This window comes from Erpetoichthys calabaricus, chromosome 5 (genome assembly GCF_900747795.2).
Source record: "Erpetoichthys calabaricus chromosome 5, fErpCal1.3, whole genome shotgun sequence".
Lineage (NCBI taxonomy): Eukaryota > Metazoa > Chordata > Cladistia > Polypteriformes > Polypteridae > Erpetoichthys > Erpetoichthys calabaricus.
In genome coordinates, this window is record NC_041398.2 from 11561836 (window position 1) to 11588791 (window position 26956).

General features: G+C 43.0%; 1 protein-coding gene across 1 annotated transcript in view; it reads left to right on the forward strand.

Annotated features, from left to right (window-relative positions):
• LOC114641518 (zinc finger protein 347-like) overlaps positions 1-26956 on the forward strand; it is a 50082-nt gene that overhangs the window by 6685 nt on the left and 16441 nt on the right. The gene's annotated exons all lie outside the window — the stretch shown is intronic.

Sequence of the window (26956 nt, forward strand, 5' to 3'; positions counted from 1 at the left end):
TTTGACCCTCCCAGAGCCCTCCGGTATGCTTAGGGCCATCATCACGTCACCAGGTCCACTTTTGGTTGTGCTTCACCCTTCTGACAGATCATCTCCCATGATCCTCAATGTAGAATACCCTGGTGGATTTTATGATGGTGAGCGGCCAAGTCTCCTGTTTCAGCCAGGCAGCCCCAAAACCAAAACATTTCCCCCATCATGCTTGATCAGTTGTTTTCAGTTGTTTTGTTTTTCCGGTCAAATACTGCTGTCGTTTTTCACCAGATATCTCAGTTTTTGCCTCATCTGTTCCAGGAGTCCTGGTCTCAGTCTTCTGTGTTCATGACATCGCTCTGCTGTTTCTCCTGTTTCCTCCTGGCACACCTCCCACACTGATCTCATTAGCGCAGTCTGTTTCTAATGGTTGACTCATGAACTTTGACATCTACAGTAGGAGGAGCTACTTGAAGGTCACACTGAAGAAACTCTGGCCTGCATGCCGACTTCATTCAGTGTTTTGCTGCACTTTACACAGGGGATGAGCTTTCTGGGGTAGCCTGGCCTGGACCAGTTGGCAGCTTTTCTTGTAAAACTTCTCTCCTTGTCTACCTACAGTTGAATACCTGAGTTATATGTTTAGCAAGCTCCCCAATTTCTATCACATGTTTGTGGAATTTATCACTGCAACTGACAGGAAAGATGACCAGGTTCAAGGCTTTTAGATGCTTATTACTGTGTGGTGTTACATATCCCAGCTCAGTCCGGCCCTTCACGTTCGCCTCGAATGTTTTCACGTTCTGCCACTCCTGCTGCACATGGATCAGTCTTCTCATGGCTGATGCCTCCTCTTCCTCTTTATACATCTTTGGAGATCTTTATCACTTCCTTCTCAGACTCATAGGCCTCTAGAACCTTCTGTGTGATCATAGAAACCTCCGGAACAAATGAGGTTTTAATCATCTCATTTGAGGGCCTGATCAATTTTGGGGCAAAATTACTTTCCCCACATGCAAAATGTGCTTTTATGCTTTTCTAAAGTGTAAATTGGGCCAGATGTTTGTCTGCAGACCTGATGTTGGGCTGCAGGTTGTTGTTCCAACCCAGCTGCTTAATATGAACCCGGTCATCATTTAATGTCAAGGCTAAGAAGTTGGGTTGTGATGGATGATATGCAGAGGCGGGCATCCCAGCCAGGAAGGAGGATGATATGCCGGCTCTATGCCACTCTAAGAAAAGGGGGCAAAGAAAACTCTTCCTTGCCCAGGACAGATGCAGAGGATGTTGATGCCAGGAGGCATACATGGGCGTCACGGCTGGGTTAGATTCAGGAATGATACCAAGCATGGAGGCCCATGTAATAATAATAATAATGCATTTTACTTATATAGCGCCTTTCTCATGCTCAAGGTGTGTAATGGAAGGATTGGGGAGAACAAAGGTTTTGGTACATTGACCCCATGCCCCAGAACGTTAGATGGCAGCTTCCCCAGATTATAGTGGTGCCCTGGGTTCCCACAAGGCACTATGGGAGTTCTTTGTCTCAGCCCTGTTGGGTACCTTGAGTGCCGCGAAAACAGAACAGCCATGTGGCACGGGGTCTCCGCCTAACCTGGAAGTGCTTTCAGACCCTGTGGACGGAAGAGCAGAAGCACTTCCACATTAGCCAGTATTAAAGAACTTGCTGACCTCATCCAGGGGCATCAGAGTCGGGTGGGAGTGGACAAAGCTCGCCTGGGTGGTGTTGAGGAGAATTGTGGGGATGATGCCTTTGGACCTGTGGGGAGGGTATTTGTAAAAATAAACCCCCTTTATTTGACAGGGTCTGGTGTCTGTGCACTTATGTCTGGGGTTTGGGCCTCTCTGGTGCCCCCTAGTGGCTCACAGGGCTTTCTTTCTGCCATGTCGGGTCGTTCTTATATCATTTCCAAAGGATACCACACAAATTGTTTAAATCCTATAACGGATGATTAATTCCCAATCCTTCACTTTTTGCTCTTCAGTTTCCTTGTGAAATGTTTCTTTAATCCAGATGAGTTTACGGTGAACACACACAGGTGCAAAAGGAGAATGAAAAACTGCTGGTTCCTTTGTTGTTTGTCTCTTATTGCTGATAAGGAGCCATTGGAAACAGGGATTGCAACTGTTTAAGGGGAACATAAGCAATTAAGGGTGGGAGATCATTACAAGAGAGAGCTTGAAAATGAAACCTTAAACCAGTGGTTCTCAATCTGTGGGACAGGCCACACTAGGGGGGCGTGAAGTAACAAAAAGGGGGGCATGAAGATGTGAGAAAAAGAAAACAGGAATTGAAAATATAAAAAATACATCTATTTAAACCAAAACAAATTAACTTAAACTACATTCTGATACTAAATAAATAAATATAGAGTTAGATAAATGTTGATAAAAGTTAAGTAGGTATAATAAAATATGCAACTATGATACAGTATATCATTAATTAAAAAAATTAATTTCTGTCTGCCTGTGGCCACTGCACATTCTACAAAGGACTTCAAGGAAACATTCATGGAGGGTACAAGTTGGGTCTAATTATTCAACACCTCCACAAACAGGGGTGTCACCACCACCACCACCACCCCTTTGTGGTGCCTCACGAGTCGCACCAGATGTCAAATTGAGAAGTTGGATGTTGAGGCCTATAGACGTTTTTCCCCCCTTGAAGATTCTCATGAGTTGAACAAAGGTGTCATATGAAAAAGTGGTTGGGGTCTCCCCCAATCAGAGATTCACACAAGTCAAATATGGATGTCACTTCAATCAGTGGGCTTGCAGTGGCTGCAGGGGAAACCAGGAGCTTGGGCACTAAAGATCACCTGAAGCCACCACATCTACACTTAGTTCACAAAATGGTGTCCCAGGCGACTGCCTTGACTACACTGAAAAAAGTATAACATTGATGTTGTTCATTCAACGTAAATGTTCCCTTTCAAGCAACTTAAGATTAGTCATTTAGTGTTGCAGCTTGAAATATTTGGTTTCAGATCTCAATCACAGTAAAAAAAATTGTACCAAAGTAAGTTATGGTGGAGGGAATAAACATAAAAATCCTATTTCAGTTGACCTAATATTTTAGGTTGTTTGTGTGCTGTGTGTGAGGGCCGTTTGTATTTTCTTCCGGTTGAACTTTCCAGTGCGATGGCTTTCCAACTGTCAAGAAAGAAGAACACTTTCCTGAGTGGAGTGGATGTGGCCATACAGGTCTGGTCATTTTCAGCAGCAGACTTTTATAACGGAGGATTTCTGGTAAGTAACCCTGTTTCTCAACTGTTCATTTTAAGTATAAGAACTCGTAATAAAACACACTTTCAAGAAAGCTGTAGAGACGTTTAATAATTTTTGGTGCATATTTAAGATTAACACTGAAAAATCCATCCATCCATCCACTTTCCAACCTGCTGAATCCAAACACAGGGTCACGGGGGTCTGCTGCAGCCAATCCCAGGCAACACCGGGCACAAGGCAGGAACCAATCCCGGGCAGGGTGCCAGCCCACCACAGGACACACACTAGGGACAATTTAGAAGCGCCAGTCCACCTAACCTGCATGTCTTTGGACTGTGGGAGGAAACTGGAGCACCCGGACACGGGGAGAACATGCAAACTCCACGCATGGAGGACCCGGGAAGCGAACCTCAGGTCTCCTAACTGCGAGGCAGCAACGCTACCACTGCGCCACTGTGCCGCCCACACTGAAAAATGCTTGTGTATTTGCAATAGATTTTTAAATGTAAAAAGTACAGCATTGGAATGTGTTATGTTCATAATGTTTCTGATAGCATAAAAACAGGTTAGGTCAATAAACCATTTTAAATTGTAACAACTTAAAAAATAGATTTACTTCAGTATAAAACAAGTGAATTTCACCCAATCACTCTAAATGATTTGCCTCAACTTAAAAATTGTGGGTTCAATAAGATAAAAAGAATTATTTTGGCTCAGATTGAAAATATTAAGTGTGAATCATTACCTTAATTATTTTAAGTTGAATGGAGGTTATACTTTTTTCAGTGTATGTGGTAGTCCAGCCTTGCTCTTAGATAGATAGATAGATAGATAGATAGATAGATAGATAGATAGATAGATAGATAGATAGATAGATAGATAGATAGATAGATAGATAGATAGATAGATAGATAGATAGATACTTTATTCATTCCAAGGGGAAATTCACAAATTCACTTTAGCCTGTTTCTGTCGGAATAAAAGGCAAAGTACATTTACAAGTCACCCCTTTCTGTTTTTATTAGAATTTTTCGTGGTGTTGCAACTTGGAATTGCTGTTGTAGTTCACTATTGGGGTATATTGCTTAATTAAAAAAAGTATCTGTCCTAGTTTTGACTATTTGTGCACACTGTCTTGTCTTATTTAATAATATTTTTTTATTTATATAGCGCCTTTCCCATGATCAAGACGCTTCACTTATTTTTGCACAATATGTATTATATTCATTCATGTTCATTTGTAGCGCTGCCACATAAAGAATAATGTTTTCTGCTGTCGATCGGTTGTTGGTGGGGGGGCGAACAGTCTTCCGACAGAGATTGACAGCGGTGCCCCAGAGGTGGACCTTCCGGTTTGTTCGAGGAGTGATTTGCATAAAGCGCGCCGTTTTAACGAGTGAAGGAGGAGAAAGAGAGAGAAAGGAAAAGAAGAGCATCGTATAACAGAAAAGGCAGATCAGATTCTGCTCTGGCCATGGGAAAAGCCTAGGAGCTCCTATTCAGTCCTGTCGGAAGGTGGATGGTCTTCTCTTTATTATCTGGGAATCGATCGTTCTTCTAGTACGTACGGACTTGGGTGAGCCTCGAAACGGACTTACTTTAATTTAATCATGGCGCAAGTCTGACTGTACGTCTTGTATGACGAACAGGAGATGGGATATATATAGTCCGCTATTTTCAGGACTCCGCATCAGCTTGACGGCCGTTACAGGAATATTATTGTGGACTATCAGCGGATCTATTTATTATCGCTAGAACGGGAATTGGGGGAATGTATGCTTTTGATGTATAGATACATGTATATGTTGGTGGCGCTGCAAAACTAAGGGTTACTTAGGTTCGGGCGGGCGATCCATGTGTAAGGGATTATTTTTCTATTTGTTGTTTATTTGATGGTCTGTGGTGGGCTGTGACATATACCTGCATTGATATTGAGGGATTGTTTTTTTATAATAAAGACTATACGGGCATCTTATTAAGGTGTGATATTGGCCTATCCTTTTAACATCTGCTTTTAGCTAGGTCAGAATAGTGGTAGCAATTCTCTCAGGCTAGTGCTTAAGACGAATCGTTACACATTCATACTCTGTAATAGCAACAGTTGGTCAATCCGTTAGGCGCCACCAACAGCGGGACGCCATTTAGGAAAGTTAAGGCGTATCGAGGGGGAACACAATGTCACCACACAACCCCCTACCACTACATACATTAAGTCGTCGTTAAACTTTGATGATGATGATGATGATGATGATTGGGCGCCTTAATCGAATAAAAGGAATCGCGTTCCGGACACCAAAGTGGATGCGGTCGTCGAACTCCGATGATAATGAGGGGACAGAAGACAAAGGGTACGCGTCCCGGACACCGAGGGGAACCTCACATAAAACAACCCCCCCCCCCCCCCCATGTTCTCAAACACTGATGATACTAAGCGGACGCCGTTACCCGCTGGGCGCCGATTATGTGAGTAAACGTGCGCGCGCTTTGCACTCCAAGGTTTATATACACAAAGCGGTGCTCTTTCTACTACTGAAGGGGTGGGCGAGCTCTGGACATCGCGTGGACCCTTAACAGCCACCTACACCCCCACACACTCACCTACACCAGTTGCCTAATTCCGATGAAAATGAGTGGGCGCCGTTAATGAAAGTAAAAAGGTGTGCGCTCCTGACATCGAGAGGGACGCGGTCCTCAATCTCTGATGATAATGAAGGGACGGAAAAAAAAAGGATACGCGTCCCGGACACCGAGGGAGACCTCAACTCCCGGTCGTCGAACTCTAATGATCCTGACGGACGCCGACACCCACTGACGCCGTTTGTGAGAGTAAAAGCGCGCATGCTCCGTGCACCAACTGTAAAGTCCGCTTCATATTCACAAAGGGGTGCCGCTCAGCTGCTGAAGTGGTGCGTGAGCTCCGGACAACGTGGGGACACCCCACCACCACATACATTGTCAAACTCTGGCGATAATGAGTGGCCGCAGTTAATTAAAGGAAAAAAAGGCACGCGTTCAGGACACTGAAGGGGAAGATCATCAAACTCTGACGATAATGAGTGGGCGACGTCACCAGAATATAAGAACACGTGGTCCGTATAACAAAGGTCTAATAATAATCTAATAACAGATGTCTAATAATGTCCACTGCCGCTATGGAAAGCTAAAGGCGATCTCCGTCCTAGGGATTCAAATGAGTTTATTTCGGCACTGCCGTCGCCTAATGAGTGTATATAACTTAAGATCTGGACGTATTAGCCGCACACAATGTATTATATAACGCGTATTTTATTCCCAGTAGCAATACCTTCTTTTTCCAGGGTTTATAGAGAGGCAGAAAAACAGTGATTCAGCCGGGTGATAGCAGTACTCATTCAGGCCACTAGATGGTAGAAGTGCGCCACACACAAGGTGAGTCAAACTCGGATATCTAATAAGGAGTCGCGCGTGGATGACGTAATGAACCCGCACTCCTGCGCGCTCTTGTTCTCTCGTTTCCCAAAGTGGCGCGGAATTGAGAAGCAACAGCGAAAGGAGATTTGAAGAGAGCGGCGTGAGAGGAGCGGAGTCCCGGTGAGTTCTGACGGCTGTGCGGTGCTGTTCACTCGGTGGGCTGAGCGAAATGTCTGTGTGACGATCAAAACGGCCAGGGCGCTGTGGTCCTTTGCTAATCCCACCTTTATTTGGTCCGATCCTTTACGACTGTATGCTCGTTACATGTGGCGGATCGCTGCGTTTAAAAAATTTTCACGATTTCTTTGTTTGTCACATTCAGTGTTATCCGTATACAAAGTGCAGTGAAATGTCAACCTGGTTCGACACTTGGATTATGTAAAAGGGACTGTAAAAGGTGAAAAGTGTCACTGTACCTATTTATAAGGTGAGGGACTGTGGAAATTATAGAGAGATAAAGCTGATGGTGTGAAAACATAAAATGATGTAATTAAACAAAATGTATGTGTGTACAGAAAATAGGACAAGAATGATGAAACTTGTTTGTGTTTTGCGTACGTGACAAAAAGCATGTATACTTTCTGGAAGTTTTCTTTTGATGATGTGTGTGACAAAGAAAATATACCTTTAGGGTAAAGACTTTACAAAATTGGAAAAACACAATGAGTCAGGACGCTATTTTTGCTTACGTGGTCAACGATCAGGAGATTAGAAAGGTATAAAAGAACAAGGACATCTGCGCTCGAGGCAGATGAAGCGCGGTGTCCTAGGACTGTATTTCTCTGACATTTTACCCTAGTCTGGTATGTATCAATAAAAGGTTTTGACTAATTTTAATTTTCTTCTCTGTCTTCAGTCACAAAAAGTGTCCACAGTTTTTGGCGCCCGGACGTGGGGCAAGAGACGGCCGGTCGACTCCTCCAGCGAGACCATTTCAGTGATCCGTCTTACCAGCGGACTGCCGTCAACTTGAGTACTCCGGCAGCAGAGCATGCAGCTCCGGCAAAAGTTAGGACTGCCCTGTCCTGAAACAGTTCTTGCGTGGGGAGTCCCTGGTCTCCTCTTTGCTACATCCACAGTGACTGAACGGATTTCCAGACAGAGCTTGCACACTTCCAGGCTGGGGTAAGCACCGGGGGATTTCCGAACATTTTTTATTTTCTAAATAACGGGAGGGCGAGTTTCCTGTTGACCGTCTAGTCATACTCATATCTCAACGGGTTGCTTAAGGTGATGGAGACTTGACCCAAGCAGTTTGACGCATACGAAAGGTCTGACGAAAGGATACTGGCCTCACCCATATCCTAGACTCGGCTGGACGTATTGATGTAGTATTCTGCTGAACCGAATCGGACACGAAGTCACCTGAGCTGGAATCCGGGGATGTGAGCGGATAGGCTAACGGGACGAGTAACGGGGTGGTATGGAAATATAAACCGAAAAGAGCATAGATTGCAGGATTGCTGTTAGGAACGGAATAAATAAATCTACATACGGAATAAGCAACAAAGCCGTGTTCTCCTGGGAACTGGATCAGTACCGATAGTTAGGTGTCTCCCCTTGGAACTAAGAAGGGAACAGTTAAGGTTTAGTGAGTGGCACACTTAATGCCTCGCTGATTCATACGTACAAGGGATTAGGCGAATCAGTATATAGTTGGAAAATTAAATACAGAACCCGGGAGGGCAAGGGGACATAATAGGAACTTATAACAGTAAGCCTGTTAATCGCCACACAGGGGGATCAAAATCATTAATGCTGGAAGGATTATTTTCGGAGGATCAACAGACGCCCCGTAAAAATGGGTCTCCTAGAAAATTTATAGAAAAGAAGACAGGTTTAGATTTATCCTATTATTTTTTTCCCCTCCTCAGAACCAACCTCAGGCACCTCTATTATCCCCTCCTCTATCCCCCATTCCGACTGCCCCCCCCTGCACTACAACTAGCAGCCCCTGATGACCCACCCTGTACTAGACAAACCCCCGTCTCCAAATGCACTCGAAGTCAAACCTCCACTCACAAACCAGCTCCAACTTTTTACTCTTCTGATCCTTCACCTTCACTTACTTGCCCTTTAATAGAAGTTTCCAATCCCCATTATAACCCTGCCCATCCAGCTGGACCCCAAAATCCCACAACAGTTATGATAAATCGGAACTGGGACATCCAAGAACTAAAAGATGTCGTGAATGCACTTCCAGATCCAAAGGAAGTAGGAGGACTACAATTTGTTGAACAATTTGATCAGTTAGATAGCATGTATAAGCCTAATGCTGCTGAATGGACCCAGGTACTTCGTCGAAAGCTTGGGACCACATGGGCCACTGTTAGCAGGGGTGTCCGCAATGACGTTCCATGGGTATGGAACCCAGCTTTAACTCGAGGACAGGGGATAGGTGGAGAAGGCGAATTTAACCCACAATGGGAGGCGTTGAGACAAAATATTGCAGAAAAAATATAAAAAAGGAACGGACTGGTCCCTTATTTCTGCTGCAAAACAAAAGAGAGACGAAACGGTTGATGAATGGGCACATAGGATTCAAGACCTTATGGCTAATCACTCGGGCTTGGGAAATGCTGATGACCGCACCCGAGCTGCAGTTCCACCTTTTGTTTCCGGTTTGCGCTTTGATATACAAAACAAGGTCCGCACTTCCTGTATTGAGTGGGAAAGTGCCGCGTTTGATGAAGTCAAACGACATGCTGAACATGCCGAATCGAACTCTCATGCCAAATTATTGGCAGCACAGATGAACTATTATACCAGGAATGCTCCTGACCAAGGTCGAGGATATGGCTTTAGAGGAAGGGGACGAGGAAGAGGACGAGGTGGTTTTAGAGCTCCTCCTGTTGACCACAATAAGAATCCTTTTATTCCCTCTCCCTTAAATTCCAATGCTAATTCCTTCTCTTGCTACGCCTGTGGTGAAACTGGACATTTTCGTCGGGAGTGCCCTCACAGACAGCAACAGCCCCCACCTCCCCTTATTCCACCTGTTTCTTCTGACACCCCTGACTAACAATACTGGCCATAGGAAAATGCTGGGACCTCCAGCCACTCTTTTCAACTACCTTTGCTCACCCATAATTCAGAGACTGATCCTTTACTGACATTGTTCGTTGATGGCACTGAGACTGTTTTCTTAATCGACACTGGTGCCACTCGATCTACCCTCTTGCTGGCAAAGGTCCCTGCCTTAAACGAAACTGTTACTGTGCTTACTGCTTCTGGACAGCCTCACCTTCTTCAAGTATCAGAACCTCTTCAAGTCCAGTCACGTCCTGGCGGACATACTTTGTTCAACCCCCAAGTTGTTGTGTCAAATTACCCCTTACCCCAAACCCTCTTTTATATTTCCCTACACACCATTCTCCTCAAAGCCCTACACTCTTTTCCCCTTGTCTTTTTCCCAATTTACAGGCCCCTGACATTTTGCCTAGAATCTTTCTTTACTTGTATTTGCCCCGAAACCCTTCTCATCTACTGTGTTTTTATTTCATCCACAAAGGCAGCTGCTTCTGTTCATTTTACATGCTCACAGCACATATATTATCTTGGCGGCATAGTGCCTCATATTTTTCCTTAGCTAAATCACACACTGTTAAATGGGAGAAAATAGGACCATGGGTAGAAAAATGCTTTGAAAGAACAGACTGGTTACAAGTTACTCCAGGTATTTTTGATACTCCTGACCATTTAATAACTAAAGTAATGTTTCAAAGGATAGCCCATTGTGAGCCTCTGGTGATCCATCCGAAATCCTCCTTCCGCCCGCACCGTGCCCAATATCCTTTGTCTCCCGAAGCAGAGGCTGGCATCTCCGCCGTACATCCCGATCTCGTCAAACACGGTACCGCCGATGGACATGGACCGTCATGCCTCAGGGATACAGAGAAGCCCTTTGTGTTTCTGGTTAAGCTCTTGCCCAAAATTTAGAAGGCGTCTGGCCGGAAGTAGTACATTGATACAGTATGTAGATGGAAATAATATGTAGCGCTACGGGAAGAAAATTGTACAATAGATACTCAGAAATTGTTGCTGTTTCTGGGGGAAAATGGCCATAAAGTTTCTAAGGTTAAGCTGCAGCTAAACAAAACGATAGGTTATGTCTGTTTTAGGTATTTTGGGCTACTGCAGACAGTGGGTTCTAAATTTTACTGAAAGAGCACAGCCGTTGCAACAACTGGCTGAGAAGGCTCTCTGTACCCTCAAAGCTGCTCTTCTATCTGCGCCCGCGCTAGGTTTGCCTGATCATTCTCGTCCATTCACTTTGTTCGTGGACGAAAAGCAGGGATTTATGAATGCAGTACTGTCTCATGAAATTTCTTCTGTCCTTTTCTTTTTTCTTGTTTCTGTTTCCTTTAAAGTTGTGCATTGAGTTAATATTCTCTGTGACTGTAGCCTTTTTCTGGGAATGCGGTCTTGCTGTGGTATCGTACCGTGTGGTTTCTCGATAGTTGGATTTGTCCTTGTTGTCACAGGATTGGATCGCCACGGAAGTTTTTTCCTTGTTGTCGCTGACTCAGTTCGCCAACGGAGTCTCCTTGATCTGGAAACCGGCACCGTTTAGCTGAGCAGGATTGTGTTAACACCAGCTAACATCATGAGAGGCTGTTTTATGTTTGATTGTCCTGAAGAGTGGAACTTGCTTTTCTTCAGAGTCCATTTGTTTCTGTTTCCTTTGCTGCATTGTTTCCAAATATAGTGTAAATATAGAATAATACTGGGGTGAAGTGTGTTGAAAATGGTTTGGGTGATTTTAAATGATTTTTGTGGATGGATGTTCCTTGCGATTGAAAAATGGAGCACCCTCAACCAGTTACGCAGTGGTCCAAGGGGACCGCCTGCTGGAAGCAAATCGAATTTCATCAAGCTTAAGTGCACAAGCAGCTGAACTCGTAGCACTCACTCGAGCATGTCAGCTGTCCGAAGGGAAGATCGTAACAATTTATACGGATTCCAGGTATGCTTTTGGAGTCTGCCATGATCATGGAGCACTATGGAAACTAAGGGGATTTAAGACCAGTACTGGCAAACCCATCCAACATCAGAAATTGATCGAATCCCTTTTAGAAGCCATACCAAACCATCGAAGCTAGCGATTGTGAAAATAATAGCTCACACAGGAAAACAGGATCCTGTTAGCAAAGGGAATGAATTAGCTGACCACTTTGCTAAAGAGGCTGCATATAATAACACACCAATTTCTTTATTCCAACAGAGAAATGACCAGGATCCTGATAATCAAATTATTTCTTTACAGAGTGCAGCCACGGATATCGAAAGGAGAAAATGGTCCAAAGAAGGGTCCCTCTCTGATGGAGTCTGGACTCATAAACACACTAACAAACCTTTTCTCCCAAACGCCTCTTTCCCAGGAATGGCAAAAATCGCCCATGGCCTCGATCACGCAGGAAAAGATGCCATGGTTCGAGATGTTGAAAAACATTGGGAAGCTGTAGGTTTCTCTACATATGCAGAGCAATTTTGCAGATGCTGTGCAATATGTCAAAAGTTTAATGTGGGAAAAGGTACCCAGGTAAGTCCCGCCGTTACCCCCTAATCCAATGGGTCCGTTTGAACACCTCCAAATGGGTTTCATTGAACTAACCCCATCTAAAGGGTACCGATATTGTCTTGTGATTGTCGATGTGTTCTCCCGATGGGTAGAGGCTTTCCCTTCAAAACACAACGATGCCAAAACAGTAGCTAAAGCACTAATTAAAGAGATTATTCCAAGATGGGGTATCCCTCAAAAGTTACAAACAGGATAATGGCACTTTAAAAGCTAAACTCGCAAAAAATTTGTGAACAAACTAATTTATCATGGCCGGATGCACTACCCTTAGCTTTAATGGAACTAAGGGGACGGACACACTGACAACTGGGACTATCGCCGTTTGAGATTCTGACCGGACGTCCCATGCCTGTTGGCATGGTTGTAATGTGAATTTGCATACTGTGGACAATGATCTTCTCTCTAGTCTTGCAGGTTTGCGAACCTCGTTGAAGGAAATCCACCAGCAGGTTCATCAAGCCTGGAGGGACCAGCCCCCTTTCCAAGGATTTACCAATTCCTTTGGGCACCTGGATCCTGGTTCGAGATACTCGGGAGGGAAACACTGGCATCAGCCTAGGTGGAGAGGACCATTCCAAATTCTTCTATCCACACCACACGCCGTGAAAGTTGAAGGACTGCCTGCCTGGATTCACGCCTCACATTGCAAGAGATGGCACCCTTGATTGCTGTGCTACTATGTTTTCTTTTCCCTTGTCTACTGCCCTGGTCACCTTGACTTTCCCGTTAGGAATTACCACATCAGTGCAGTTTGATTTCTGCTCTATTATCAACTGTGGGACTGGTCGACAAGCCCAGTGGACCGGATCTGACAAATACGTGTGTATGAGGGGAAGTGACTGCGACAACTGGCAAAGGGTTTTTGCTAAAACTGGAACTGAGGACTGGGGTTATCAACCTTTTGAGGCCCAAAAATACGGTTTGAAAAATCGGTTTTCTATCATAAAAGGACATGCCTCTCATGAATGTGCTGACAACCATTGTAACCCCTTGATCATTACTTTGAAGAACCCCTCTTTACATGACTCAGGAATATATGTATTAGGGGCATATGTATCTGGAACAGACCCTTTAGGGAGATTTCTAATTAAGATTGACAATCCTGTTACTAACACCCCTCATTCTCTGGCACACACACCCATCTCCCCAACTTTTGGTTCAGATTTTTCTCCTGTTAAGATTAGCTACAGTCCCTTTCCCATTATCTAATATTTCTGACCCCGTGGGGTTGCCCTGCCTTCTATTCACTACTTCCAAGAAAACCCCTCTCTGGTTCAAAGTGTTTCTAATCTATCTATTCTTTTTCCCCCCACTCTCACATGGATACCCTATGTTTCAACTCCACAAAGGAAATTATACATGTTTCAAATCTTATGGAACGACATGGGTAGGTGAATTACCATTTTCTTTCTGTTCTCAAACTTTTCAGGTTAACTTTTCTCTGAACACCGTTCTGTCTTCCTTTCTTCTCTCCCAAACCACTCCTAGATCAGATATTTGGTGGATGTGCCGTAGGTCCAAATTATTTGCCACCCTTCCCCCTAACTGGTCTGGTACCTGTGCTCCAATCCAATTAGTTATGCCTTTTAGACTTCTATCTTTACCTCCCTCTCACTCCCCATATTATTCCACACCTCCTTTTTATTTCCGGACATACACCCGCTCCCTTTTCCATATGCCTACTAATATCTCCTTACATGGCCCTGGAGTATACATAGATGCTATTGGAGTCCCTAGGGGTGTCCCAGACAGATTTAAAGCTAGGGATCAAGTCGCTGCCGGTTTTGAATCTATCATACCCCAAATTACTATTAATAAGAATGTAGACTGGATTAATTACCTTTATTATAACCAACAACGTTTCCTTAACTTCACCAAAGATGCTATTGAAGGCATACATGAACAGCTTGATCGTACTTCTCTGATGACTTGGCAGAATCGTCTAGCCTTGGACATGTTACTTGCCGAAAAAGGGAGGTGTCTGTGCTATGTTTTGGTGATGCTTGTTGTACATATATTCCAAATAATACCGCGCCAGATGGATCAATAACTCGTGCATTGGTAGGCCTCACTGCTCTCTCTAAAGAACTTTCCACTAATTCTGGCATTACAAATCCCTGGGATCAGTGGTTTGCATCCTCCTTCGGATCCTGGGGACAATGGATAAGATCTGTTTTCATTTCTTTGGTTGTGACATTTTGCCTCCTCCTCCTGGTTGGTTGTTGTATTATCCCTTTGTTTCGCTATATAAATATCTAAGTACTTTACCCGCCTCTATGGAAAGGGCATATATGCTACATGAGGAGCGCATGTCTCGTGTAGCTTCTTCCATTTCTCTCCCCCCCCTTCCCCTTCATCAACCATTTCAAGATAGAATTATATTGCCCACATCATTTTGTTCAAAAAGGGGAGGAGTGTGAAAACATAAAATGATGTAATTAAACAAAATGTATGTGTGGTACAGAAAATAGGACAGAATGATGAAACTTGTTTGTGTTTTGCGTACGTGACAAAAAGCATGTATACTTTCTGGAAGTTTTCTTTTGATGATGTGTGTGACAAAGAAAATATACCTTTAGAGTAATGACTTTACAAAATTGGAAAAAACACAATGAGTCAGGACGCTATTTTTGCTTACGTGGTCAACGATCAGGAGATTAGAAAGGTATAAAAGAACAAGGACATCTGCGCTCGAGGCAGATGAAGCGCGGTGTCCTAGGACTGTGTTTCTCTGACATTTTACCCTAGTCTGGTATGTATCAATAAAAGGTTTTGACTAATTTTAATTTTCTCTCTGTCTTCAGTCACAAAAAGTGTCCACAATGGTCACACGCGATGACAGGCTGGGACAGGGCTGTAGAGAAAAGTCTCAGGGAAGAGACCACCATAGGGGAGGAGCAGCTGATGAAGAACAACTGAGAAGTTTGGCATATGGAGTTTACTGATTTACAGGAGGCTAATGACAGAGGGAGAAAGGAGGATCCGAGAAGTTTGTGAGGACAGTCCAGGATATGCATAATGGAGTGAAGACTCTGGGGGTCGGGGGTAACAGACAGGAGGTCTGCACCAGGGGTCTTCTTGAAGTCCTGACCTCTGTGGCGTGGTTGTAAATGTGTTGAGTCATGGGATAAAAGAGCAACCTCCCTGGTGCTGCTTTGAGCTGATGACGTTGTGTTGTGGAGCACCAGAAAAGAGAAAGAGGAGTGGAAGCTAGAAGAGGGGCTTCGGAAGACAAGACTGAACAAGACAGAATATCTGAGGTTGAATGAGAATCACAAAGTGCTTTTGAAAAGGGTGGACCCCAAAGATGGAGAATTGGATTCAGAGATCGTCCATAGAGTGTAGTGTGGATGGACCAAATGCAAGAAGGTATCAGGAGGACTGTGTGCTCCAACAATTAAGGAGAAGGTTTTCAAGACTTTAGTAAGGCCAGCAATGATGTGTGGAGCTGAGATCAGGGCAGTAAAAGGGGACTCGGCAGGAGGAGGAGTTAGAAGTGGCAGAAATAAGAGGTGGAGATGGATGTGATGAGAATGAGACAATCAGAGGTCCAACAAAAGTAAGAAAGTACAGGAAGGGAGGTTCAAGGGGTATGAAGAGCCAAGGAAGAGGTGGGCAAAAGAGTCCAGAGGAAGAGAAAGCGAGGGATGCCAAAGTGGAGATGGATGGATAAAGTAATAGAAGAGCCGAAGGAAAAGGAGGTGCAGAGCTGAGACGTATGGAGAAAGTTGACCAGGCACATCAACCCCACATAATGCATAAAGTTAAAGAAGATTGGAAGGATAAAGGGTCTGACTGAGAAGGAGGCGAGGGGCTGAGCTATATGGAGAAAGCTGATCAAGCACATTGACCCCACATAGAAGATGATGATGATGATGATAAAGATAATCACTGCCAATACACCCCAAACACTATCAGTAACCAATAGCTAAAATTTTCCAAGTGCTACTAGTCTATACCAGTGAGTGCTGGTCCACTTCAAAGCACTGGGTACACTGCAAGTGGTCTTAGCTGCAGACCTCAGAGCTCCACAGAACAGCCAATCACGTTGCATGTCTCAGTCACATGATGTGCCCTATGATAGTGGGCCGTCCATGCAGCCTATGAATCCTCCCCCCTGAAGCTCCAAGTGGGTGCGGCTAACCAAATGTGTGCAGTGTGGGTGGAGCAACTGGCAGAAGATATCAGGAGGATTGTGTGATGGGAGAAGTCAGGCAAAGGCTAAAGGTGAAGCAATGATGAGTGGAGCTGAGACGTGAGCGGCAATGGGAGTGCAGGAGAATAAGTTTAATAAACAGTTTTATCATCTGAACACACATATCAGTCGATTATAAACTTGCGCAGCAGAATCACCAATGTTAACTCCATCGATGGAAATGTTCATTTAACTCTTAAAAGGGGTGTTTGGAAAGTGCATATTTATTGATGATTAAACAGCATAAAAGAGTTTAGAAAATATGACTGACTTAATGTGCTGCCAATCACAGCGGCACAGAACACGACCAGCAACTTACTGAAGCGACTTTAACACTCCCGCTGAGCTCCATGGAATCGATTCCTATGATTCACCGAAAGGAGTCGTTCAAACAAAAGAGAACAAAATCATTCAAAGTCAGCCCTCAGTACCGTTGTGTCGGAGGACAGCGTTAAAGATAACAAGCAGTAGTAGCAATAGGAATCTGTTTAGAACTCGTGTGGTTATTACATTTGCGCAGGAGTTATCAGAAGGCAATGAACTTTTTTTTTCTTTCAGTGGACTTATGAACTAATTACATACATTTTCTTTATTTTTTTTCCCCACTTCAGAAGCTTTCCATGCAATCACACGATGAGATATGCTACACTTGTCAAGTATGGACTGGGAATGTGAAAAAAGAAAAGACAAAACAGTCCAGACCTCGTCAATCAGAAGGCTGACTCGCTCAATGTGGAATCACCTCCCTGCATCATCATGGAGCAAAGACTAGCGGGTGTCAAACAAGAGGACTGTGAGTAGTCGCTCTTCTCTGGACCTTCTCTAGTGCTGTTATGTCCTTTTTGTATCCTGGAGACCCAAACTGCACCCAGTACTCCAGATAAGGCCTCACCAGTGTGTTATAAAGCTTGAGCAGAACCTCCTGTGACTTGTACTCCACACATCAAGGCGCTATATAACCTGACATTCTGTTAGCCTTCTTAATGGCCTCTGAACACAATAGTGTTGAGTCCACTATGACTCCTAAATCCTTCTCAGAAGGTGGACTGTTGATTTTCCGACCAACCATTGTGAATTCAAACATCACATTTTTACTTCAATGTGTAATTCTTTACATTTACTGACATTAAATTTCATCTGCCACAAATCACAAAACCAGCAGATCCTCAGTGTTAACCCAAAACTAATAAACGGAAAGGTGATCACATTTTTTATTATCACATTTTTTATTATTATACAATGTGAAGTTCAGATATAGCCCTCAGGCAAAGTAATGCACTTGAGAGCCAAACACAAACTTACAGTGAATCCAGAAAGTATTCACAGCGCATCACTTTTTCCACATTTTGTTATGTTACAGCCTTATTCCAAAATGGATTAAATTCATTTTTTTCCTCAGAATTCTACACACAACACCCCATAATAACAACGTGAAAAAAGTTTACTTGAGGTTTTTGCAAATTTATTAAAAATAAAAAAACTGAGAAAGCACATGTAACATAAGTATTCACAGTCTTTGCCGTGAAGCTCAAATTGAGCTCAGGTCCATCCTGTTTCCCCTGATCATCCTTGAGATGTTTTCTGCAGCTTAATTGGAGTCCACCTGTGGTAAATTCAGTTGACTCGACCTGATTTGGAAAGGCACACACCTGTCTATAGAAGGTCCCACAGTTGACAGTTCATGTCAGAGCACAAACCAAGCATGAAGTCAAAGGAATTGTCTGTAGACTTCAGAGACAGGATTGTCTCGAGGCACAAATCTGGGGAAGGTTACAGAAAAATTTCTGCTGCTTTGAAGGTCCCAATGAGCACAGTGGCCTCCACATCCATAAGTGGAAGAAGTTCGAAACCACCAGGACTCTTCCTAGAGCTGGCCGGCCATCTAAACTGAGTGATCGGGGGAGAAGGGCCTTAGTCAGGGAGGTGACCAAGAACCCGATGGGTCACTCTGTCAGAGCTCCAGGGGTCCTCTGTGGAGAGAGGAGAACCTTCCAGAAGGTCAACCATCTCTGCAGCAATCCACCAATCAGGCCTATATGGTAGAGTGGCCATACGGAAGCCACTCCTTAGTAAAAGGCACATGGCCAGCCCACCTGGAGTTTGCCAAAAGGCACCTGAAGGACTCTCAGACCATGAGAAAGAAAATTCTCTGGTCTGATGAGACAAAGATTGAACTCTTTGGTGTGAATGCCAGGCATCACGTTTGAGGAAACCAGGCACCGCTCATCACCAGGCAATACCATCCCTACAGTGAAGCATGGTGGTGGCAACATCATGCTGTGGGATGTTTTTCAGCGGCAGGAACTGGGAGACTAGTCAGGATAAAGGGAAAAGATGACTGCAGCAATGTACAGAGACATCCTGGATGAAAACCTGCTCCAGAGCGCTCTTGACCTCTGACTGGGGCGACGGTTCATCTTTCAGCAGGACAACGACCCTAAGCACACAGCCAAGATATCAAAGGAGTGGCTTCAGGACAACTCTGTGAATGTCCTTGAGTGGCCCAGCCAGAGCCCAGACTTGAATCTGATTGAACATCTCTGGAGAGATCTTAAAATGGCTGTGCACCGACGCTTCCCATCCAACCTGATGGAGCTTGAGAGGTGCTGCAAAAGAGGAATGGGCGAAACTGGCCAAGGATAGGTGTGCCAAGCTTGTGGCATCATATTCAACAAGACTTGAGGCTGGAATTGCTGCCAAAGGTGCATCGACAAAGTATTGAGCAAAGGCTGTGAATACTTATGGACATGGGATTTCTTAGTTTTTTTATTTTAATAAATTTGCAAAAACTTCAAGTAACTTTTTTTCACGATGTCATTATGGGGTGTTGTGTGCAGAATTCTGAGGAAAAAAAATGAATTTAATCCATTTTGGAATAAGGCTGTAACATACGAAAATGTGGAAAAAAGTGATGCGCTGTGAATACTTTCCTGGATGCACTGTACATACAGTACCTAAGCATCTGAAACACTGTGGCACTTTTTTTTTCTTTTTTTTTTTTTGTTCAGACAAAGTAGGGAAACAATGATGGAATCACTCAACAATGAGGAAAAATGATGGAGTCATCCAACAATATGCAGCTCTAAACACAAGTCCCAGTAGGCCGATGAGTTTGCATTTAGCAGCGAGTGTTTGCAGACCCCACTGAGGTGTTGCACCGGGCTGATGACCCCAACAAGGAGAGCTGCCTGTTGAAACAATACAAATGATTATGAAACTCCTTCAAGGAGGTCTCTCAACACGGAGTGTGGCAAAAGATGTTGGTCAGCTGTGTCTAAAATATGGAAAAAGTAACAAACAAAATGAGAAGACAGAAACAGACAGCCCAGCTGCAGATTCAGGAGCTCCGCTGCACAGCCTATCACATTGCACGATTATATCACCTGTTTCACTCAACCGTCATCATAAGTTGAGTCAGATAACTGAATTATTATCTATCTATCTATCTATCTATCTATCTATCTATCTATCTATCTATCTATCTATCTATCTATCTATCTATCTATCTATCTATCTATCAGTTTCTTCATATATGGACAAGAAGTATGGTGACTAGGTTAGAAGGCCCTGATTTAAGCAGGGATTCTATTAAACAAGATGGTTTAGCTGAAGCAGAAACCACACTAACTTTTCCAAAGACACCCGATGAGATGTTGGGATAGCTTAGCTATTTAGACTGAGTTGTGTCCTCTCATCTGTTGAGACTCTATTTTTTTTTTTCTGATTCTATAACAATATTAGATGCCACCATTCAGGTGAATGGTGTCAAGCATAAGTGTTGCAGTTTTCTTCTCCTGTTGTGTTTCTAGTTGTTTTCTGTTGTTGGTATTACACTGCTGTGAATAGTCTTTGGGCGTCAAACAGATAAGAATGTCATTGTGCCATGAACAAATGACAATATACTTTAACTTGAAATATATTAAAGCTCTAACAACTCCAACCAAACATTTAATTTATAACGTAATAACATATTAAGAAACGTCCATCTGTTTATTTATTTAATATTCTTTGAGCGTTCCCCGGCATTTCCCTTCTATAAACTTCACTTCCCATGAGCACTTCCTCTCACGCCGTTTCCGCATATACAGTACAAGCCGCTGGGGTACCCAACCCGTGAAGTGCTCCTGGGAAGTGAAGTCTTTTGTGTTTCCTTCGTTTACACTGGCCAACGAGTTTTGCAAATGCGCATGGGAAGTGAAGTCCAATGCTCGCGAGGCATGGCGGGATAACTTTTTGTTCCCCCCCCCCCCCCCTAGTCGCTTGTTGTTTACGTAATACGTCTCGCTCAGCTCGAGTCTCCTGTCCTATTGCTCGAACTTTTTTTCACGGAAGAAACAACCAAAGCTAAAGAAAGCCGAGGAAGTGGAATATGAGTAATCGGCGGGCATGTGGTGAGTACTGAGGGTCGCACGAGCCCGTCAAGGCTGCCGTGTGCCCTCAACTAAACGCGCTTAGGTGGGTGTGATGATGAGGACTGCCAGCGGGTTGTTGCAAAGAAGCCCTCACTGCGATCTTGCATTAAGTTGCCACCAGACTTTTAAACTTTTTTCAATTTCCAGACAACTCTTCAACATTCGTATTGAAATTTCACATGCATTTAAGGGTTCAAATTAAAAGTGTTTGCAGTCCGATTTTTATTTTCTCGTTATGAGTAAACTACGAGGACTGTGTTGTGTATGTCGTGGACGCATCGTGACGTAAGTCTCGTCCAGCAGACGCCTCATTTTTATCATGGACACTAAGAGCTGCTTGGGAATCGGCACGGGTACAGAAGCTCGGACCCCGCTTAGAAGAGGAGCGCATTTATCGTTATTGCGCTGGGCACTCGGACATTTACCGGCATGACGTAACGTCTGCATGACGTAAATTTAAACATCACCTTAGAATAAAACACGCAAATAGAAGTATAATTATAAATATAAAACGTAGCCTGTGCTAAGTGCTGCTCAAAGCCCATTTGGAGTCCGAGGCGGGGCCCGAACGGGCGCCCTTTTACTTTCATAACCGGTGGCCTGTCGAGTAACGGCTACCAGTTAAACGGGTCGAGTTGAGGGGTTGGGTCCGTCCGGAGCGTGCGCCCCTTAAATTTCTTTCATAAATTGTGCCCCTCGGATGACAGCGGCCGCTTACGGGATTTGCCGGCTCTGTCACTCTGCTCACTGTGTAACGTATACAGTGCAGAGTAGAAACGTGAAGATAGTTGTACCCAAAGCGTGGACTCCTAATGAATGCTACTTAGTTAGTTTAAAGTCAAGTGACAGCCATACGGACAGACGAAATGATGAAGCGCAGGGCTCACAGTGTACACATTGTGCAAAAATAAGTGAAGCGTCTTGATCATGGGAAAGGCGCTATATAAATAAAAAAATATTATTAAATAAGACAAGACAGTGTGCACAAATAGTCAAAACTAGGACAGATACTTTTTTTAATTAAGCAATATACCCCAATAGTGAACTACAACAGCAATTCCAAGTTGCAACACTACGAAAAATTCTAATAAAAACAGAAAGGGGTGACTTGTAAATGTACTTTGCCTTTTATTCTGACAGAAACAGGCTAAAGTGAATTTGTGAATTTCCCCTTGGAATGAATAAAGTATCTATCTATCTATCTATCTATCTATCTATCTATCTATCTATCTATCTATCTATCTATCTATCTATCTATCTATCTAAAGACGCGACATTTCACGTTTTGCCTAATCAACTGCTTTTGCTGTTGGAGATGTATGTTTATTCTGAAGCTGGCGTCCGTTTAGGTTAAGTGTACAATGTGGCAAGTTGAAAAAAAAACAAGGTGGCGTCAAACAGGAGAGTCCATGGTGATCTGTTAGGTAAAGAGCCTCCTAAAAGGGGCAGAATCCTTCTAGAGCGAGGCAGCCTGCATTTCTCTGTTAACTGTCAATCACTGAGATGGTCCAAGAGGTTCAGAGCATTTAGAACTTGCTGTCTCAAATGGCACCTCTGGTTGACATCTTTGGATTGCTGTCATCGTTGTTGCTGGTACTGGTGGGACGAGTCGCCTTCAGACTGTAAAGGATGTGACTGATGACGTAGCGAGTTGGATTGTTCAACTCAGGTTGTCTATGGGTATTAAAGCTGCAAAGAGCCTGTTTGTGTTAATCTGTAGCCTACATCATCCACCATTGTCTGCGTATCAGTGCGTCCGTCCTCTTGCTGTTACTCTGGTATATGTCATTTTCGTATGGAATTTGTAAAAGCTGTTCTAATTTTTGTGATGCGCCATCTGTTGGAATGATAAATACAATGCGTATGTTTCGGTTATATGTCATTTGGTATGGGATTCAAAAATGCAGTGTTATTGTTTGTGATGCTCCATCTGTTGGAATAACAAATGCAATGCATTTTATTACCAAAATATTTGGGATGTGCCATTTGTTGAAATGATGAATGCAATGTATATGTCTTTGCCTTTTAGTATGGGATTCAAAAAGCAGCATTAATGTTTGTTGGAGTAACAAGTGCAATGCATTTTATTACCAAAATGTTTAGGATATGCCATTTATTGGAATGACGAATGCAATGCATAATGCTATATGCCATTTGGTATGAAATTTGTAAAGCTGTGCTAATGTTTGTGATGCACCATCTTTTGGAATGACAAATACAATGCATTTTCTTCCTACATGTGTTACAAAGTATATTCCAACAGATGGTGCACATCAAGCCTTAATACTGAGGTCTGTGTTGATTGTTTCGATTCTATCATGTCGTAGACCTGAAGCACAACTAGAAAATGTGTAAGTGTCTGTGTATCCGTGTGTTCGTCCTGTTGTTATTATTCTGCTATTTGCCATTTGGTATGGGATTTGTAAACGCTTTTCTAATATTTCTGACGCACCATCTGTTGGAATGAAAAATGCAGTGCATATGTTTCTGTTATATGTCATGTGGTATTGGATTTGAAAAAGCAGTGTTAATGTAGTTGATGCATCATCTGTTGGAATTAATATTGCAGTGCATTTATTTATGTTATATGTCATTTTGGTATGGGATTCAAAAAAACTGTGCTAATGTTTGTGATGCACCATCTGTTGGAATGACAAATGCAATGCATTTTCTTCCTGCATGTGTTACAAAGTATATTTCAATAGATAGTGCACATCAAGCCTTAATACTGAGGTCTGTGTTGATTGTTTAGATTCTGTGATGTCTTAGACCTTAAGCACAACTAGTAAATGTGTAAGTATCTGTGTGTTCATCCTATTGTTATTATCCTGCTATATGCCATTTGGTATGGGATTTGTAAAAGCTGTTCTAATATTTATGATGCACCATCTGTTGGAATGAAAAATGCAGTGCATATGTTTCTGTTATATGTTATGTGGTATTGGATTCGAATAAAGCAGTGTTAATGTATGTGATACTCCATTTGTTGGAATGAATTTTTGCAGTGCATTTATTTCTGTTAGGGTGGCACAGTGGTAGCGCTAAGCTGCCTCACAATTGGGAGACCCGGGTTCGCTTCCTGGGTCCTCCCTGAGTGGAGTTTGCATGTTCTCCCCGTGTCTGCGTGGGTTTCCTCCCACAGTCCAAAGACATGCAGGTTAGGTGGATTGGTGATTCTAAATTGTCCCTAGTGTGTGCTTGGTGTGTTTTGTGTGTGTCCTGCGGTGGGTTGGCACCCTGCCCGGGATTGGTTCCTGCCTTGTGCCCTGTGTTGGCTAGGATTGGCTCCAGCAGACCCCAGTGACCCTGTGTTCGGATTCAGTGGGTTGGAAAATGGATGGATGGATTTATTTCTGTTATATGTCATTTAGTATGGGATTCAAAAAAGCTGTGCTAATGTTTGTGATGCACCAACTCTTTAAATAACAAATGCAATTCATTTTCTTACTAAAATGTTTGGGGTATGCCATCTGTTGGAATGGAGTTTCATTTTAACGAAATATAAATTTCAGTATGACAAACATCTTTTGGGACAAAATTGCCATCAGAGACAATAACGTGATGCTACAAAAAAAAAAAAAAATCCTCAATTCCGTGCCTGCACCCTCCACACAGAGTCTTGGCAACCCTGCAACAGGCCGTGCCAAAGAAACGGGCAGCCAGCTGTGAAATCTCCAGTCTGTCGGTAGGAGTGCAGGGCTGACATCACACTTAGGGCTGAATGCGTACCGTGGGGCACCGTGTCGTGAGGGGCACGCTGTGCTTCTCAAGTCTCATAGCCGTTCTGAAACACAAACAAACAAAATAAAGTTTTACGCTGAAGGAGAATGGTTCAATCCTTGGAAAAAACATTTAGAGTCCAGTCTTTGAAACTGTCAGCAATTGATAGATAGACAGATAGATAGATAGATAGATATTGTGAAAAAGACAGAAGGCAAAGTTAAAGATTGGGCTTTGGGCCCTGAACTGAAAACAAATATTTGCCTCCGACGTCCATGTTGCCTCCTTCTCAATTCTTTTATTTTCATACCTGGATTTTTATTAAAAACAAACAAAAAAAAAAGTCACATCTAATGTCTCTGTAGCTGCATTTGCCCAAAATTACCAAAGTTCTGCAGCTTTAGTTTACTTTGTGAGATACCTGGACACGTTGAAATGACTCCACAGAGTCAACGTATCTTCGTTTCTAAAAGCTTTAGTAAAAATTCAGAGTAAAACAGTTCACACAAAAATAGAGAAAAAAAATGAAAGAGCAAAGAAAAGAAAAGTTCTGTATAAAGCGTATAGATCTCGTTTCATTCTTTACGTTTTGTAATACGGTTGAACCATTTCTAAATGATCAGAAAACCGTATGCCTATCCATTCACAAACTACAAATGGATCTTTCGGCACCGTGCCAGCTGAGACTAATTCCAAACACGCACTGCCTTCATTACACACCCCGGATTACAGATCTAGCTCAGAAGGTTCTATCTCATGTTAACTTACAGGGGGTGAAAGGCCGCACCATAATCTACAGCTATGAAAGAAAATGATATTCTATTCAAATTAAGCAGACACTAATAGGAGTTTAACTTAAAGCATAAACTTTCTAAAATTAGCTCCTACAGTCTCATTTTCAAATAAAATATTTTTTTTTGCCGTTTCAGAAGTACTCTTTTTTATATATATATTGTCAAGCTCGGGTCACCGAGTTGCACGAGAGACAATACAATACCCAATACAATAGAATATTTGTTTTACGAGTCCATTGCTTTTCAGTGTTTAAAATGCATTCTTCCTTTCCCAGAATGTGCGTGTCGACCTCTGCCTGAATGCCATCTTCTGTCAGCTCATGAGCTCTCCTCAACACAATACAATGTATTGTTGTATAGCCTACAATAACATAAGAAGTGCCGCAGTGGGCTTTAACAGGCCCTGCCTCTTGACAGCCCCCCAGCCTTGACTCTCCAAGAAGACAAGAAAACCCTTGTAGGGAAAAACCTTGGGAAACACAGTTCAATAAGAGACCCCTTTCCAGTTAGGTTGGGTGTGCAGTGGGTGTCAAAAAATAAAGGAGGTCAATACAATACAATACACAGAACAGAACAAATCCTCAATGCAATATAATAGTGCAATAAAAATATTACAAGTACAGAGCAGAATTCAAAAGTAGATGATATCCCATATTTGCATTCATCATTCCAGCACACCCCAAACATTTTAATAATAAAATGCAGTGCATTTGTTATTCTAACAGATGGAGCACCACAAACATTAGCACAGCTTTTTCTAATCCCATACCAGATGGAATATCACATAATAGGATTTGGATTTGTTTTGAGTCCTGGAGACCTCAGCCATCAAGCTGCCTCCCCCTATTGGCCATTCCAGAGCTGAGACAGACGATCTGATAAAAGGACCCCTCTGCCTGATGATTCCTGCGATCCTCCATCAGGGACAGTGCTACTGTTCCTGGGTGGTTACCCTTTCATTTTTAGATCTACATACCTGATGCGGCTTTATAAATACACTGAAATTAACCGCATAATGTTTATTAATTTAATGCATCTGATTGTAATTAACCTGTAACAATATATTTGTCCACAGACTGGTCAAACTATTCCAAATACCATAACTGCTTTAGAGTTGTTACTCTCCCTGCACCTTCTTCTTCTTTCAGTTGCTCCCGTTAAGGGTTGTCACATCGGATCATCTTTTTCCATATTACTCTCACTGCACCACTCGGAGTATTTATATCACTGTATATGAGTGGGGAATCACAGCAGCAGCTGATCGGAAAGAGAATTATTGGTATACAGTTTCAAGCACACACTGCCTCAGCCATGCTATCTTATTGAACTGCTCTCATGTGGCAATCGCTTTAGAGACTTCCGTGTACGGACCTCGTGGTTTCATCCCAAGAACTCTAAACGCACTCAATCAGTCCATCAAGTGCTCCTTGTAGAACTGTTTGGACTTATAAGTACAATCACCTCACTGTAAACTTGCATTACAGTTATAATATTACACAACCTGTGCCACTTTATAAAGCGCGTATTTACATATGATGACAATATCATTTTAAGATGAAATGAAGCAAAATATGTTGATTAT